The 18,907-nt window shown below is 37.3% G+C and overlaps 1 protein-coding gene and 1 long non-coding RNA gene across 2 annotated transcripts in view; one reads left to right on the plus strand and one right to left on the minus strand.

Moving 5' to 3' along the window:
- LOC112133494 (androgen receptor-like) overlaps positions 1-18,907 on the minus strand; it is a 141,997-nt gene that overhangs the window by 113,837 nt on the left and 9,253 nt on the right. The gene's annotated exons all lie outside the window — the stretch shown is intronic.
- On the plus strand, positions 7,416-18,623 carry LOC134761410 (uncharacterized). The gene is made up of 3 exons (XR_010139993.1): positions 7,416-8,537; positions 8,804-9,700; positions 15,800-18,623. It is a non-coding gene; the product is annotated as an uncharacterized LOC134761410 (long non-coding RNA).

An 18,907-nucleotide genomic window follows, 5' to 3' on the forward strand; every position in this document is an offset into this window, starting at 1 on the left:
CCACTCCCTTGTTTATAATCATTCAGTGGCTTTCCACCACACTTAGGTCAAAGATCAAAACCCCACAAAGTCTGTCTCCCTCTCTAACCTCATCTTAGTCCATCCTACCTTGATTTCATTATATTTCTGTACTGTAATCACACTGAGCTTAAAGTTCCTCAAAATGAAAGCCTTCTTCCTACCTGGGGGCCTTGACATGTGTTGTCTCTTTAATCTATAAAGGTCTGCCTGACCCCTTCCCTTTGCTCAGTCATCTACTCCTTCTCTAGTTAACCCTGTCAAATGTTACATCTTAAGGGAAAATTTCCTAACTCCAGTCCCTGTCTCAGACTAGTTATACATTCTCATAATTTTCTGTACTTCTCCATTACAAAATGTATCATGCCATAACTAATTAGTTAATTGTGTAATTGCTGTTTAAAGTCTAGCTTCCCGACTAGAATATTTCATGAGATAGGGCATGAATTGGATTTGGTTTACTACTGTTCTCCCATGCTTGGTGCAGCACTTTGTACACAGTAGCTGTTCAATAAATATTTGTTGAATATATCAAAGAAGAAATCTGAAGTAACTATCCATAATTTCTATCATCAAGTCTCCCTGCTGGCCAAGTTTCAAGAATATAAATAATCTGGCCGTATTCCACCTATCCACAAATATTAATCATCATTACTGAATATAAAACTGTTCTGTCTTCTCATTCTCAAAAACGTGCTGCGCTCCTCCACGCATTCAGGTCATCAGTGATCATTTTGTTTTTCTGACCCATAATGCTCTTTCTTGTATCTATCTTAATTCTACAAGTCTTTCAAAGCCCAATTCAAAAATGCAAATATTACTTTCTCCAAATAATCCTTCATTGGTCATTCATACTAGTTTATCTTTACTGTGGATTTCTATTAATATACTCATTAATAGGTATCCCACAATTTGTTAGTTTAGTCACTTGAACCTGATCTTAGGTTTCTTAGAGTGAGCTTTTGTTGTTGTTGTTGTTGTTTGTTTGTTTGTTTGAGAAAGGGTCTCACTCTGTCACCGAGGCTGGAGTGCAGTGGTGCGATCTCAGCTCACTGCAACCTCCGCCTTCCAGGTTCAGGCGATTCTTCTGCCTCAGCCTCCTGAGTAGGTGGGACAACAGGAGCCTGCCACCATGCCCTGCTAATTTTTATATTTTTAGTAGAGATGTGAGTTCATCATGTTGGCCAGGCTGGTCTCAAACTCCTGGGCTCAACTGATCAGCCCGCCTCGGCCTCCCAAACTGCTGGGATTACAGGCGTGAGCTGCCGCGCCGGGCGTGAGCATCATTTCTTATACTTTTTCTAAGTCCTCTTCCAAGGCTTTCTGTCTCTCAAGCCTACACTCTCAAACATGTAAATAGCCCCTAGCACAATATATTAGTAGAAGGTAATCAATAAAAACTTGCTGGTTAGTAGGTTTAATATTGGTTCAGAAATTTGTAATTGATTTCCTCATATTTATCTTTACCTTTAATGTAGTAAAAAGCAGTATGGCCACTTGTACATTAGAGGTTTCTTTTGTAATTAAAAGACAAAAGCCTAAAAGTGACCCAGATATTTAATCTGAATTTTCTGCTTTACTTTATAATAAAGTCTGTTGACAATAGCAGTGTGGATCCAAATTTTACGAGAGTCCAGGGTCAGTTACAATGTTCATGACAGGTGACTTGCAAAGCCCATTATATCTCCCAGGGTATCATTTAGTACCTTTTTGCATCAAAAGAGAATTCACTGTAGCTTCAAAAAATGCATTCATAGACTAAAATAGTACCTTAATAATCTTGAAAGAGTTAATGAGGTCAGTCAAATGCTTAGCCCAACTTCCAACTTCCAAATCAAGAACATTCCCTCTCAATGGTACAGAAATAGAAAACATCTGCACGTTTTGATGACTCACTTTTCTACCACCTGGTCTTATGAATATATTTGTTTGTTGTTTATTAACTCAACACTTCACTGTTTGGTTATTTTTAAGGACCTTAGGATCTCATTGGTGGGAACATAATAAAATAACCCAAGAAAATTTCACTGGTTTGAGTTGCCCTTCTTACATTTGTTATTTTGAACCCATGTTGTGTGAAAATGAGAAAAAGACAAATTTTTACTGTTTATACCATATCATATTTCTAATTTCTGCTCGAAAATGCAACAAATGATATAAATTCTCCATGTAACTCTTAGATTTCAGGTTAGATATTTAGAGAGATTAACTTTTAAGTCACAGGAGTACCCTTTAGTAACATGAGCCATATCTTTATTCATAATTCCCAAGGGAATTATGAACTAAGGAGCTTTAAAAATTGGAACTAATAGAGCTTTCAGAAATGGTCCTAACTTCAAGGAGAAGGTTAAGCCAGGAAGACTCTTATTTCTTGTATCATTAGTTAAAATTATAAGTATTTTAGGCCATTTATAAGAAGCATGCTTCTATGAGTTAGATATTTTAATCAAGGTGAAATAAAAATATTAAAATTACTTACAAAATATTTTTGTTTGGAATACATTAATAATTCCATGGTCTAGCACTTAGTTCCCATGTGTCCAGTTAGCCTGGCCCTATTTCATAACTATTGACTATTCCCCACATCCAGAATAGGATCTCAAATAAATATCCTACAAATGGCCTTGAAAGCTAGCTTAGAGGTTGCTTGCAGTTACATACTCACTCGCAAATAAATCAATGATCTTAGTCTACCTGGGAAGGGTAATCTCTTCAACAAAGGAGGGCAGCATCAAAAGGACTCCCATATTGAGAAAATCAGTCTATCAATCAAAATCAAGCCCTTGGATCCAGAAGGCAATGGCTGTCTCAGAAAGATAAATCTCTTATTTAAATGTATTCATTCTTTCATCCACAAAAACTTATTGAGCATCTACTATGTGTCTGACACTGTTCTAAGTATAGGATATTCAGCAGTGAACAAGACAGGTAAATCCCCTACTCTACAAACCTTATGAGTGCCTAAGAATCAGGAAGGGGTGCCGGGGAAAATGATAAGCAAATGAAGAATCATACTCGTTGCAAGGTGGATAGAATAAGAAATTGATGTCAAAATAATTTCAAATTAAAGAACATGCTATACAAAAAGCCCACCAGGTGCACACTTTTCCTAGACAGTGAACTATATACATATAATACATTATTTAGCTAGCTAACTGGATAAACTAGATAGATATAGATTTGTATCCAAATATTTAATCCAAGAAATCTTTCCAAGATCACACATCCCATGGCATTCCCTGTCCCACAGTGAACAAAGGAATTAGTGTCACATTTTCAAAATGACAGATTACTCACCAAGATAAAATTGTATATGCTTAATAAGTAGGTAGCTTTTTTTATTATAGATGTGTACATAAGCCAATTAATAAAGATAATTAAGAAACATAATTAGTAATAGGTTCTAAATGAATTTTTAAAGTATTTGTTCATCAATTTCACTTGAGAATGTATGTATACACCAATCATTCACCTGCCCTGAATTTTAACTACGGAAATTCCAACCAAATTCCTTGTATAAATAAATGTAGATAAAGCAAAACAGTCCAATAAATACTTATAACAGAAGAGCAAATTTTACATAAATACTCTGTTCCTATTTTATAGATGGTTTATACACCTTCCAAAATTTATTGAGAATCACCTGGGGCTTTTGGCCGATTGTCTACTCACACAAATGTGCTAAATAATAGAAACTTCTAAAAAAAATTATTACTGTTATATTACATATCAATTCACATTCCAAAAAATGTTATATTTCAAAATGCACAAGTAAACCCCCATTTTATTGTTAATGCATCCATATACATTGTATACATGCCTTCATAAACATTCCACTGTATTAGAAAAATACACCCTCTTAAAGGTATTTAAATAGGCAGAAACACTTTTTACAAAGCAAACAATTAATTTATGATCATGACAGGTGTGTGTAGACTAGAGAATTAATGAAAAGCAAAACATCTTACACAGTCTTTTAATGTTATGAATTTGATTTTTCAAGAAATACATGTCATTTATTTTCAAAACGAAATGATAGCAATACTTTCTAGAGTCTATCAATAGTATTTAAAATAAGATACTTATAACTTTCAAATACTGCTTTTACTAGTAATCACTCGTCATTAAATGTAACTGTATATTCAAGAGCTTTCTAATAATAGCCTTTAATTAAACGAAGGACTGTTAGAGGGTTTCTGTTGCCCCTTGAAGTTCTTAATTATTACTTGTATCCAGCGTTTTATGGTGCACTTAAGGTTAAATTAAATCATTTAAATATACCTTGAAGAGAAATATGAAGACTTTTGCCCATTTTAATTAAATCTCTGAATTTCAGTATTTGAAAATAATAACATATGTTTTGATTTTTTTTCATGGCCGAATGGTAAAATGCTCACTATATTAAACAACAAAAAAAGAAATGGTAGCTTTTTATGGGACTAATCGCTAAGCAGATGCATGTAAATGAGCTATTTTCTATGCATGGCTTCCAAAAGTGCTAATTAAATAGTTGGTATTCAAGGCTATGCTCGCTCATTGTTTAGTGACACACAAATCCAGCGATGTGTGCCAGCAGACATTTTAAGTTGAATGTTTTCTCCTCCACGGTCTTTGTCATGAAATGGTGGCACCATGATGAGAACACTAGTGTAAGCAAAACATTGAAATATGCTTTAATAATGTTTTAACCATGTAGTGACACTAGTCTAGTTTTCTAATGAATTTTTAATTTCTGTTTTCTTATAAGGGTGATATGAGTTATCGCTGATGCATATTAAATCATATACATGAGTCATTTTCTCTAAATTTGCATAAAATGGCTAAATGCTAATGCACCAAATGGAGCTTACTATATGTGGTACAGCAAATATTCCCTTGAAGATTTTCTGCAATCAATCTCCTGTATTTCATTAGCAACCAGATAAGGTGTGGTCTGCAGAATAGAAAAAGAAAAGTGTGTAGCTCATGAACTTATGAGGCTTCAGATGATTTCTACGTGGTGATTAGAGTGGATTCTGCAATTAGAATTTATGTAGGTAAAACACACATGCGCTTCCTTTAAAGGCACAGTGCAACAAAAGTTCTGAATACAGCCTTGCAATTGTTAAACAATGAAAAGGCACCATTCAATTATTGTGATTTTTTTACATCTATAATTAAGTGAAGGAAAGCCATACTTTAAATTTAGTATCATTTGATTGGCATAACCCTTACTGAAATTTTACAATTTCCCTACTATGTTTATAAAAGAACTTTAAAAAATAACCATGTGTGAAATGTTTTGTTTGCTAACTGTTCCCATTTTCCTTGTCAAATAATGGTGAAGAATTTTCTGGACTAATGTTTAACATTTAAAAATGTTTTTTTCTATCATCATATACTCTTACTGAACTGACATTAGGATCATATGCTTCAAAAAAAATTGCGCTAGGGTAACAGTATTATTGGGCAAACCAGAGATGTTTACTTGAAGGATAAACTTGCTGCTTACTCACTCCACTCATCAACCCTCTTCTCATCTCCTATAGTTCCACCATCTGGAATATTTTTTAACCCAGTAAAGAAAAAATTGGGGAAGGGGATGGCTATTTAAAAATAAATGCTTTGCCCTACAGTTATTTTGAATTAGTCTTGATAAATAATTAAGGAATGCATAATATATTATTTAGATGCCATGGTCTTAAGAATTTGAGTGGTATTTCAAGTACAATTATAGTCATTTATTTATCAGTAGAAAATTTACATAATAACACTTCAAAATCCAGTGGACTGGAGAGATATCAGAAAGACACCCATGAATGTGGTAATGACTCCGAGTATTAGATTAAGTTAATAATGCAGTGATGCACATGATATTCTAATATCTAGCACTACAGTATTTGATCACTTAAAATGATAAAGGCATAAATATTTTTCTCTTTTCAAACTGTATTTTATGCAGAAGGGCTCTTTATAGTATAAAATGCAATTTGAAAAATCAAAATTGAATTAGACAATCTCTAATGAAATAAAGTTAGTTAACTTTTAATAAATAAAGCCAAAAAATTTTCAATGACCATGAAAATAATTGTATCATAACAATAACTATTGGCTAACAAAAAATAGTGTTCACTTCATATATTTTTGAACTGACAATATAGTGAAGTCCAGAAAAATGACAGAAATTCAAGTCCTCTCTCCTGTCATTGAGCACAGCATGCAAATGGAGGGATTACCTATTGGAAAGGTAACACACTCTGTTAGCTCAGTCATGCTATGGATTCTTCCTTAGCAGCTAGTCCATCTGAGACAAATTTGGCAGAAGTATATGCAGTATTTGTACTGTGCTGTTTGAATCACTGGCATCCCATGTCATATCTGCAAACTGAGATTTTAGACTATAATTGAACATGAGTCTTCAGTGCGGAAATCTAAGCTACTCAGCAATTTTTAACTTTATTTGAGGAGAGCTAAACTTTTTATTTTTATATTAATCTATGTACCTAGAAATTGTCATAAGAGTTACTTTACAAAACAATGCAAATGCAAATTTATCAGTTAATTCCTATATCCTTGCTGTCTAGGTATTTTCACTACTGGAACCACTCAAGAGGTATATATTACAGACCCCAAAGATGAATTCCTATCAGATTATTTTTCTTCCATCCATTTCAAACCCCACTTGCCATGAATTTGTCATACATTTATTGCCATGAATTTGTCTAAACAGTTTTCAAGCTATAACACAAACCATTCAATACCCTCAACTTCAGCTTCCCAATATCAGCCAATGCTAATTTAACTTTGTACGTACATCATATATTTCAAGGGTAACTCAATCCATTAAAGTAATATATATTGGGTAGTGACTGTGTACAAACTATGTACTTTCTAATAATAAGGCCTAAAATCTATTATTTGAGCTCCTCCCAAAGACTGTTATATTTATGCAAGTTTCAAGAATTTGTAATTCTCATTGAATTAAAAATAAGGACTAAGTACACTTTTATTATTACTATACAAGAGATTTAACCCTGACAGGAGGTAAGTCCATAGATTCCGAATTTCAATGATATTACATCTATTATTGTCTTCATGAAGGTATTATCTCCAAATATATTATATGAAGTATTTTTAATTAGGCCAGTGTTGATGAATACATAAATTAATTATATTTGAGATACTTATTCGGTGAAAATATTTCTAAATCATACTTGTTAGAAATTTTTCCATCCCAGTAAATTTTATTCATATGTATATATTTGTGTGTGTAGGAAGATATTCTTCCCTAAAAGACAAAGATTTAAGAGACATTCTGGGTAATATTCTGTAGATCATTTTTTGTGGCCTGATTCAGAGAAAGTATTTATTGTCTATCCTTTTTTTTTTCTTTTTCTTTTTTTTTTTTTTTTACGCACATCTCTTTTCTCAAGTGGTTCCTTTTACAGGTTTTCACCAATTATTAAAGTGATTAGCGTCTGTAGTTTTTTCCAATCTCCCACTAGCTATTAATGATATAAAAAAATAAACATCTTAACCTTGTCAAGTTTAAATTTAAAACTTAAAAAAGCCAAGAGCCAGGTTGCAGTTAAAATTCTCCTGATAGCTTGTTTTCCGAGGGCCAGTGACTATTAAAAGAAACTCAGAGAAAATACGAAATCTGTCAGACAGCTACTTAGTGACAGAATTAAATGAATATTGTTAGGTAAGTGTTTTAATAACGTAGCATTTTCGAAGCATTTTCTGAAGATTATTTCTCATTGGCCCTGTCATAAAGTGGTAGCAAACTGCTTTAAAACAGTAATCAGACCGAAAGCAGTTGAGGAAGCCTACGATAGGAAGTTGTTAATAATATCCTTCGAAATTTACCTGTAAAATACAGAGCTTGACTACTTTTGTAAAAGTGGAATTGAAAGTAAACGGCCTCTGTAATGCAAATCGACCAGCAGCAAGAAAGCCACTACCTTTGGAGTCCCACGACTTCACCTGAGCTTGCAATAGACCTTGTGCGCCCTTTGCTTCACGGAATCAAAACTGTTTTGACATGTTGGCCAGTGCCCTTCGGTGTCACTGAAGCTCAGCCCGCGGACGGCGGTGCGTCAGTGTGCACCAGGAGGCCTGGGCCCCAGTCCGTGGGCTCGTGCCTACGCAACAGCAGGACCGCCCGCGGCCTCCCAGGACCAGTGACCGTCACCCGCAGTAAGGATTGGGGCGGCTCCGCCCGTTTCGGCCCTCTTTACAAGACCTCTTTCCAAGGCCCTCTTTCCTAGCCTCACCCGAGGGCCGCAGAGCCGGACCTGTGCCGGGCGAGTTGGATTTAGCCCAGTTAGAGTTAAGATGGTATCATTAGCTGCGCACAGCGTGACTTCCCGCTAATCCTCTCTGCAACTTACAACAAGTTTAAATGTCCATGCATGATGTTATTAACTGGCTTTAGTGAGTGCTTAAGACCCAGATCTCTTTTTAAAGTAATCTCTGAACAAGTTCTACTGTATCCACCCAACAAGGAGATTAATATTTCCAGCAAATCTGATGATGGGGTAAGATGCGCCCTGAGTTCATATGGGCAATGGGGGTAGAAGTGGGAGTTGCCCCAGGGAAGGGCCCAGAGCGGCAAGCGCTCACCAACGCCGGCCACCGAGCAAAACTTCCCCGCCCCCGCCCCACCCCCCGAGCTTCCCCGCAGGGAGACCCTTTCCGTTAGCAGCTTTTCACTAAGTTAATAACGGTGTGTGTGTGGTGGTGGCAGGGAGGGGGGATTTGGGGGTTACACAATATCTATATCAATGATATTGATCACTTCCAGGGAAGAAGCCTGGGCAAAACTAGAGACACCGAGTGTCAGCAAAAGAAAGCCTCTTAACCACAAGTTGCGTGCCGCCTGAGGAAGGTGCCCTGTGGCAGGGGGTGGCCGCTGGGAGATGCCTGACTCTAACCGACGTCCAGGCATGACTAAACCTCGACGCCACCCCCATTCACAAGCTCAACTCAGGGATTCCCAAGCAACCGCAGACCGGAGATGGCGCAGAGGCAGTGACCAAGGTCGCTGATTAGGGGCCGAGAGGCTGGCAAATAATAATGTAAAAAAAAAAAAAAAAAAAAAAAAAAAACCGGAATAGGCTTCGCGGACGCAGCTCAGCGTGCCAGGCAAAGGACAGTCTGACGACCCGCCCCTGCCGAGTCCCGCAGCGCGGCGCGGGTGTCCAGCAGCCTCCAAGGCGCCGAGCGCGGGCACGGGAACTTGAGCTAGTGCAAACTTGGGCGGCCTCCCAGCCGGCTACCCGGGCCGCAGCGCGCCCCCGGCCTCCCAGTCGCGCGCCAACCCGGGAGCGCGCGCGCCGGCGCACCAGCTCCGTCAGCTAGAGCAGCCTGTCTCCCGGGAAACACCAATCAGACGCCCGCTTTCAGGCGAGGGCCGCGAGTCGCAGCAGCTGCAGGAGGACTCGGGCAGTTGGCGGTCACCGGGAGGCGTCGTCCTGCCCCGCGGCGGGCCAGCCGCCTTCGCTGCTGCCACTGCCTAGCCTAACCGCTTCTGCAGCCAGTCACAGAGTCGGCTGTCTCCTCTGTGCACCGCCCACGCCAAGTACCTTGCAAGGCGGCTGCTAAGCCTGGCTATTTTTAGATCTCCAGAATGCGCTGTGCCCGCGCTCAGCTAAAACCGAGTCAAACCATCAAGCACAGTGATGTGCTGCTTTTTGAACAAGTATGGCTCAAAACTCCGTATTTCCCTGAATAAAGTCGATTATCTGCACTTTTTAAAAGCCCTACCCCCTGTGGTCTGGCAGTTGGCTGAAAAGCGGAAATCCACACGCTCTCACCTCAAACATGGTCATCACCTTTCTAAGGAAGTGCACTAACTCTCGCAGCCCTGATTGAGGGCAGATAAATATTCCTCAATATCAATCACAACTATATATTTTCCATTTCCATTCACCATCTTAGAATTAATTCCACAAATAAGTCGAACAGTTCCCAGAAGGGGTGAAATGGGTTCTCTGAGCAAATAGGAATAGAGGGTACTGCTGATTTCTGTACTAGGTTGTTTAAGTTGTGTTAAGAAACCGATGAGCAGAGAAACAGGGTTAACAAAGCCATCCATTAAAATCCAGAGACACTGAAGAACTGCCTTACATGCCCCAATTGCTGTAGGACCTGTTTAACTATCTCGAAGTAGTCATGTTAAGACAATCGACCCAGCATTATAGATATCTTTTTACTCAATAACTGATTCTAATTAGTTCTTAGTCTTAAAGAACACCTTGTCCTGTGTCGCCCATCTCACCACTGCCACCCCCAGCTCCCACTAAATGCAACATATTATGGTGTGTTTTACTTAACTGTAGCACATTAGGGAGGAAAGGGTATCAATTTTCTGAAACCACAGTGACATTTCCAGATGTATAGATTCATAGGAAAAAAAATAGATACATAGACAGTTACATACTGTCATTCATTTTCTAGCCACATTGGAAAATAAAGCCTTTGGCTTCATCTCTCCATTTTTAAAAAGTCAAAATTCCTAAAATGCTAAAATATCTTAAAATATTTATATGTATTCATCTATATGGCTTACTTATAATTTAAATGGTTTCTTAATTTTCATCAGGCTACACAAAATCAAATTAGAATTTTATATTTTTCCAAATAAGAAAATTATTTTAATTTTAAAAATAAACACAAAGAACTCTTGTGGTGGAAAATTTAATGTTCAAGGTGACCTAAAGAAAAGTCACTTTGGAAAATATTCCATTTTGAATGTAAATAATGCATTTGTCTCATTATTATGCATAATGGCAACTTCATTAAGGGATTGATACTAGTGAATATACCCATTCACATTCAGCAAGGACACTGAAGAAGTCTTCCTGAATCTTTTTTTTAACCTTTATCCAATTTTCATTTTTGTTGTTGTTTTGTATTTTTTTGTATGACTGTGTTTATCCTATATCCTTTATTATTTGATTAGTGAGTGACTTTTCAATGTTAATTTTCTGGTATAACAAAGTAGCGTAAAGAAAATAAATGGGTTCTATCTTTATATTTACTTTTACAGGTATCATTTTATCACCCTATTTCTAAGTATTTCATGAAAAGATTCTAGATGTCAAAACCTGCAGTTAACGTTCCTGTTTAGAAATACGCAAAATAATACCTTTGACGTTGGCAACTCAGATGTATTATTCAGCAAAACAGCAATTACTCATTGTTTTGCACTTACATGTTAAGAACTATGAGACACTTGGTGACACAATAACAAAATTGCAAAGTCAATTACATTTAAAATAGACATCCTAGTAAAACATACACAACCAACTCCATTTACTTTTTTTGAACTGTTTTGTTTCCTTTTTCTGACTGTTTACAGTCAAATAGATTTCGTGAATGTTAAACCGAAGGATAACTGATTTACACACATCATGAGGGGGAAAAGTTAGAAAGTAGGGGGAGGGGCATAACATAAAAAAGAAGTGTATTCCTGGGGACACCAGAATCCACCTAGGGAGGTGTCAGAATATTCTTAAATATTTTTGGAAATGATGTTCTTTTGCAATGTCAATCACAGTGGCAAACTTTAAAAGAGCAGTGTGCCATAATTTAAAGCAAAATTTAAGCTAGATTCACACTAACAATTCTATGCAGGACTAAAGTAATAAAACCCACGTAGAGTCCATTTATATTTAAGAATAGAGAACTTCAGGTGGGACTAGGTGTTTGTTTTATGGTATTTTAATTGCACAAACAGAATTTTTGTAATTTGAACTTGACAGTACTGAATTCCACCTCTTATCCCAGCCTGAAGCCTGAATTGAAGTTCCCATCAGAAAATTAAAATGTTTGTCTGAATAAAATAACTTCTAAATGAACTCTCTATATCTTTTTGTTTCTTTTTGTATTTTCTGCAATGTAGCCCCTCGCAATGATATTAGTTCTAGTGTGGGAAAATATTATAATTGAGATTTGGTAAGTTATTTGCAGACTTTTCTTTACAGTTTTTCTTTACACTGTGCTGACATTTAGTACAGCCCTGGTGAGGAAAACAATACTACCATTCATAGCTCTAGACGTAGATTTCAATCGACTTAAGCGGGAACAATGAAACTTGGTCATTCACTGGTTACCCATATTGTGTTCTCAAATTTTCTCTCAGCAAAAGTATAATGACTCAGTATTGTATGGTTGCATAGACAAGGGCTCGGAACAAGAGACACTAGTTTTGTCTGACGGTGTGAGAAAGTCGTGAAGGGATCTTTTCTTCCAGATGGTGTTAAATTCAGCTGCCTTTTTAACATTGGCCTTGCACAGCAATCTGCTGCTCCCCTTTCACAAAGACTGCGCTTGGTTCCCACTAGTTAACATGCATACTCACGCAACCTGCAACTTCACTCCAACTGTTTTACAATGCAGTGGTATGCTAAATAAACTTGATCCGGTTTCTGCCAATGTTAAAACTAGGTTTCAAAGAACTACTTAACTGATATTTACACTTCTTTTGACTTAAATGTACATGCCTTTGGAATATTACGGGTTTCAAAGAAATATCACCTTATTATAAGGTCAATGTAGAGATTATTTCCAACACCCTTCAAACCCATGCTCAGATACTGTACCTCTCTTCAACACACACAAATAAAACAAAATGTCAGAAGTTTGATGTGTAATAGAGAAAAGAAAAATTGGGACATGTTGCACCAAGAGCAGTGGAACAGCAAAAAATAAAATGAAAATAATAACATTGAAATGTATTTTTATTGATCGATAAGTTATGTAACATTAGTATGATACAAAGCAAGTTTGATATGACAATGGCAAACACATAATTATAATATTGTTTATTTTCCTTAGATGTTATATTTAACATATTTACATAAAAGACCAAGATGTAGGCAAAAGCTTCAGTAATTTGACTCCATTGAGTGCTTTCAGTAAACAATAGGTTTCTCCAGCAAACATCTTATTGCCTTAATTGAACCTCCTTGAAAAAGAAAACCACACACTTTGTAATGTAAATGTTAATTGTAGTAGACAATGGTTCTAGGTAAATAGCACCCCTGGACATGAAGTAAATGAAAGGAATACAGGCACTTAACAATGAAAGGTTGTTTGCACAAACAGTGCTTCAAATGTAAATAAACAAGGGTCTTCTCAACGGTCACTACAGTAGTAAAACTCTGGCACGTGTACAGCAGCCAAATTGAGAATTTATGTATAAAGTCTCTCAGACTTTCTAACTGAAACTAACAGTGGTTTAACAGGCTTCTCCAGTCTGAAGTCATATAAGGAATTGAAGCTACAAAGGAAATTGTACTACTTTTAAAGAAAAATTGTATATTTGGGATTGTCAATAATCTAGGCCACGTGGAAGATAACAGGCTATTTTGGATATTTTCTAATTGCAATGGTTATATTTCTGTGTAAATGCCTATACAAATGTTTGCTTGGTGACATATGGAAAACTTAAGGACTTTTATGAAAAGGTGACAATGGGGACCTCCAAAGCGCCAAAGTTTCTGCTAGGCATAGTGTTATTTTTAGATTACATTAAAATGGCTATTTAGACCCATTTAGCTGAGACTATTCCAAAACAAACTTTTTATCATATTGTTTTATATTGTTATCATAATCAACTTTCTATAGGTTAATGACTTCATAGTTTTACTTCTAGTATATATCTACTAGCACAATTAGACCAAGTTCCTAGATGTATCATGTTAAGAGGTAAAAAGCCTCATGAAATTATAATAACGACTGTTATATAGAGATATGTATTTTAAAATACAGCCCACCCAAAACAAAAGCAAAAATGTGGTCACAAGGCCATAATCTCATGGACTGAGATTTTGACATTAGGGGCAGGCAGTCATGGGACTTTCTTGGAATTGCTTTCTACTAGCTTGCCTTGAGTTCTGAAAATCTCAAACAACGAAGAAAGCCAAACTTAATTATGGCCAGATTAAACAGTGGTTAAAAAATTAACAGAAGCAGACAGTATGTAGCAGCTACAGACCAGTTGGTGCTGCCATTTGGGAAGCTGCAGATGGCTGTGGGTGGGAAATGCCTTTACTTTCTTAAGCGATGGAGATGAGTATGGTGTGTGCACTTGATGTTTTTTTCATACCCCCACCCCCCAACAGGGCTGTCTGTCATAGGCTGCCCGGCCCTGCTTTATCACTTGCCCCCGAGCGTGGGAATCGGAGCGTCCTGCCGTTCACATCTCCTGCATTCCGTTTAGCGGAATCAATTAGGCAAGACAGACCCTCAGATTCCCCACCCCCTTTCCATTTTTGTCAGGTCTATATACGTCCTAATTATTTCAGTTTGAGATGCCAGAGCTGTTTCCTGGATAGACCTGATCATCCTTAAACAAAAAGAGAGGAGGCACACACGTGGGTTGTGGCGTAAATGTCACTTTCATTTCCAATGCTAGGCGCAGAGTAAGACAGAACATTTTTTTAACACTTTGACAAGAGGGGAGGCGATCTCGTCTCCATCATGTCTTTCTGCTTCAGTAGCTTCCTCAAGGAAACCTTCTTGGAACAGAGAAGCATCTGTCCTTGTATTTTGAATAGAAGAATAAAAATCAGCCCTTGCTTTTTTTTTTTTTTTCATTTTGCCTGCTAGCTCTAAGTCCTCAGTAGATATAAATTATTAACCTTCCAGTATAAACTTTTCTGAAAGTCTAATTTCGTACAAATTGACATACAGCCCAAATACATGTAAAATAATTTCCAAGCACAGTCTTCAAATTTTGAGAGGGAGGGGCCTCACAAAGGAACTGCCCAAGTCTACATATTATGGAATCATTTTTAAACTAGGTACCAGACATCTCTGCAACACCTTTCTAAGAAAAAAAATCCCTGATATATAAACTTTTGCCTTAAAATAGAACAAACTGCACATGCATCTTTACTCATCATCACTATACACTTCTCCTTTGCAGCTGCAACAACTCCTCTCAGGATATATCTGGCAACTTGATATTTTAGCATATGTGTGTCATTTAATTTCCTCTCATCCCACCTTTAATCATAAGGAAAAAAACAAAACAAAAACAAAGTTAGATTCAATAAGTATTCCTGACCTTTCTGGTTTTTACTGTCTCTCGGTTGTAGTCTTTCATTCTCACACGCTCCCCGGCGATCTTGAAGGAGTTTTTACTTTCGGTTATCTAGCTTTATGAAGACCAATACACTCATACAGCTAGATAACCAAAGATAACAACTCACTTCCCACACAGGCCTCTGTCTTCCTCTTGCCAGACTCCAGGTCCCGATCCTTTCTGGCAGTACCGAAGAGCGGTCGTCCAGGTTACTTGCCGCGCTTAAGATTCCTCCTTTTATGTAAATATGACCTGGTTTGTTTGTGTGTGTGCACAGCTAAAACATCCAAACGAGATCTGTTGCCTTCAGAGTTTATTCCGAACTTTTTTTTTTCCTTTCAGCAAGTAATCTCCGGCAGCGTTAGCCCACAATTCATCTATTAATAGCAGAAAATAAAACCAGCTATTAAGGTGCAGCAAGCTGTTACGAGTGAGCAGCAGCATCCGTCCCTTCACAGGCCTCTATTTGCATTGTAAATTGCTTCTTTCTCACGCAAGACTCTTTAGCCTCTCTCTATAGAGATGTATAAAGCCAACGGCAATTTCCAGCGCAGGTTAAGGAGGAAGGAAAAAAAAAACATCCCATTCTATAGAAGTGACAGCTGATTCAAGGATCTGTTCCTGATCCTTTTTGGTTAGGCACCATGAGCTTTTTACCAAGCGGTGGCAGCTTGATTGCACATTTCTTGTGTGTATGTGTTTTAGGGGGAAGATCCTCGATTTCACAGGGCTTCTAGGCTGGGAAGGAGAAGATGCCGTCTTGCTGGCCTGCTGCTGCCCCCGGTCTGAAAGAAGGAGAAAAGGGCCATCATTGGAGGGGCTTTCACTGCCAAATTGTGGACCAGCCCGGCAAGGTCAAAGGTTCGAGACCGCGGGAGACCAAGGTAATGATGATGTCATGAGAAATCTCAAGTACATGGTTATTGATATGCATCACTGATCAGCCAACTGCCCCACGCCTGCTGCCCGAGCAGCGGCAGCGACAGCAGCAGTAGCGGCAGCATTGCAACAATCCCTATTTTCTCAATCAACATCTCTTCCGCTAGCACTACCGACTGCTCCTGGAAAAGCAACCCGCGGCCTTTTACCTCCTCCGTGCTAGTGTAGATCGTTCTAGTATCCAAAGACTGGAAGAAATCTCTCTCTAAGGACAGATAAAAGCATTTCAGATCTGGGGAACGTCTTTGCCTGCATTTTTCTTCTGGCAGATTGCATAGGCAGACAGATGGAAGGCACTTTGCTATTGCTTAAAGCAGGGCCTCGTTTTCTGGGGCTGGGAATCAGATCTGTATTACGCAGTGAGTCGATGTGTGATTACATTGACAATTTGCTCTGGTGGTGTGTTTTTAATGGCTTCACAGCTCAGTCATGTTTTGTATCTATGTACCATGGCGATAGGGCAGCGTATTTTGTTCTGTAAGTTCAAACTGAATGCTCTAAGCAAGCGGACTTCATCGTGGTTTTTAAAAAATGACTGCATATGTAGGGTGTGTGCGTTAGAATGCAGCACAGGTAAACCTTGCAGCAATAGTTTCTAATGCTGTACACAACTCTGCTGTAATGAAAATCCTGAGCCTTTGTCTATTGTTTTAAACATCAATTTTCATACAAAAGGATAATGTTATAGTCTTGCTTCTGAAACTATGAAAAAAGCGTTGTTACCTCGTGAAGAACACATATAAAACACCTGGATGTTAAAAGCATAACTCTGCCCTACCTTCCCCTTCTCCACCCCCACCTTTCTTCTATCTAGAGGGGAATGTTGTTTTATTAATTAATTAGCCTCATTCCCTTCTTAGAACTTTTCAAAGTGTGAATATGATCACTTCAAAGAGTCCTTTTCTTCTCTCTCCTTAGTAATGAGTAATCTATGTCTAACACATCTATAATACGTGTAGTTGTAATATTCAAATGTCCCTCAACAGAACATCTAAGATAGTCTACATTAAATTCATATTTACCAAGGGTGAACCTTATGAACCGGTTTTCAAAATTTCAAGTTATGTTTGGTCATATTGCTATTCTTTAAAATATATGCTATTAGAGTAATCTTAATATTCATTGCACACATGACTAGTTTATCACAATACTCTCATTTCTATAGATTATTTTCCCCAACAACTAAAACACTTTTGGAATTAACATACACTCTTTCATTAATTCAGTGACTTATTCATTTAAGACATGAATGTGAACATGCTTACTGAATTATATACAGAGCACATATATGTAAACCCTATAAAAAAGACTAGCAAGAAAATCAGAATAGTTAGGAAAAGCTTATAATCAAGAGTTTAAACTACAATATTACACCAATTAAAGATACGATTTAGTAACATAGATGCCAACTTTTCCCTAGATTTTTTATTTATTTACTTTTTTGGTGAACATTCCAGTACTGATTATTTAGAAAAGACTAAGCTGTTGAAATTGTCTGTCTATTTTTCTTACCAAATTATGGTACAAGAGGTACAATCAGAAATGGCTGCATTGGGTTATACATAAAATGCACAAGCAAACCAAAAACTAATTCAGAGAAACACACCTCCATGAAGTTACTGTTCCTTCTTAAACTATCTGGTCACAACATAAACTACTAAATAAAAATGTAACATATCACTGAGGCACATTCCACCTTAGACATTATGTAAAACACTAATGAGCTTTGCCGCCTTGGAAGAGTGAGAGTATTGTGGCCTTGCTTTCCAAGACACAGATGCAGAATCATTAGTGATTTGGCATGTATTACATAAAGCAAGCATGTGGTCAGATGACAGATATTTTTAGAATATCTTTTTGCTTTATATATACCTGGGTGGGGGCTGGTGGAAGCAAAGAGATGTCATGCATTTGTCTGTGTATGTTTATCACCCCCATATCTGTGTGAATTTGCAAAGTAACATGGCTATATTTCCACACTTAGCAACTAAATGCATTTTTAGAACCAAAGTATCCATCATGAAAGCCAAGACACTGAACATTTGAGACGCTTTTACAATTAAAAGCTATAGAAGATACTGTCTTAAAATAGCATCTTCTAGGGCAATGCCACATAGTCATATCAACTGGACTCCAGGCCTGGTCCCCATGTCTGGCACATATAACATAGACTCATCACGGGAGCCCCAATAAGTAAAATGAACCAACATTAGGATTATGAGCAGTCTGTTCATTAGCCAGATAGCCAACTAAATATTTTACTCTCCACCATCTCTCAGGATATGCAGAAATAAAAACTACACAGTAAGGCTTAACACAGAGCATCTGATTATTTTGAATATTGCCAAGGTTTATATGATGGTTTACACATATTTCAAAGACTGTATTATTATATAGGATGTGAGACAAGTTGAAACAATTGTGTAGCCCTAAAGATTCCTAGCAATGTCTGTCACATATTAAGAGCAACTATTAGCACCTACATGTTATATCAGATATTTTTTGCTTTCAAATAGCTATTAAGCTGAGCAGAATACCAGTTTTGAAATCTGCATACTGAAGGATATACTGAATTTAAATGGTTTGCCTGCTCATTCACTAAAAAATTCCCATTAATGGCCAGTAGATTAGGACGTGATTGTCATGCTTGTTTTCTAATCTTTCTATAGATCTCCAGATGGCTGAAACATGAATTGAAACATTCTGGTTTACCTGGGAGTAAACAATCTCTGTTTCAGTTAAAAGTGAAAAGTTACGTTTTCCACATTATTTGGATCAGAATTATGCTATTTCATAAATTCAAATACATTAGGTTTGTCACCATATTTAGAACACCTCTGAATCCTATTCAGATTACTGCAAAGCACATAAAGA

This window comes from Pongo abelii, chromosome 4, assembly GCF_028885655.2.
Source record: "Pongo abelii isolate AG06213 chromosome 4, NHGRI_mPonAbe1-v2.0_pri, whole genome shotgun sequence".
Lineage (NCBI taxonomy): Eukaryota > Metazoa > Chordata > Mammalia > Primates > Hominidae > Pongo > Pongo abelii.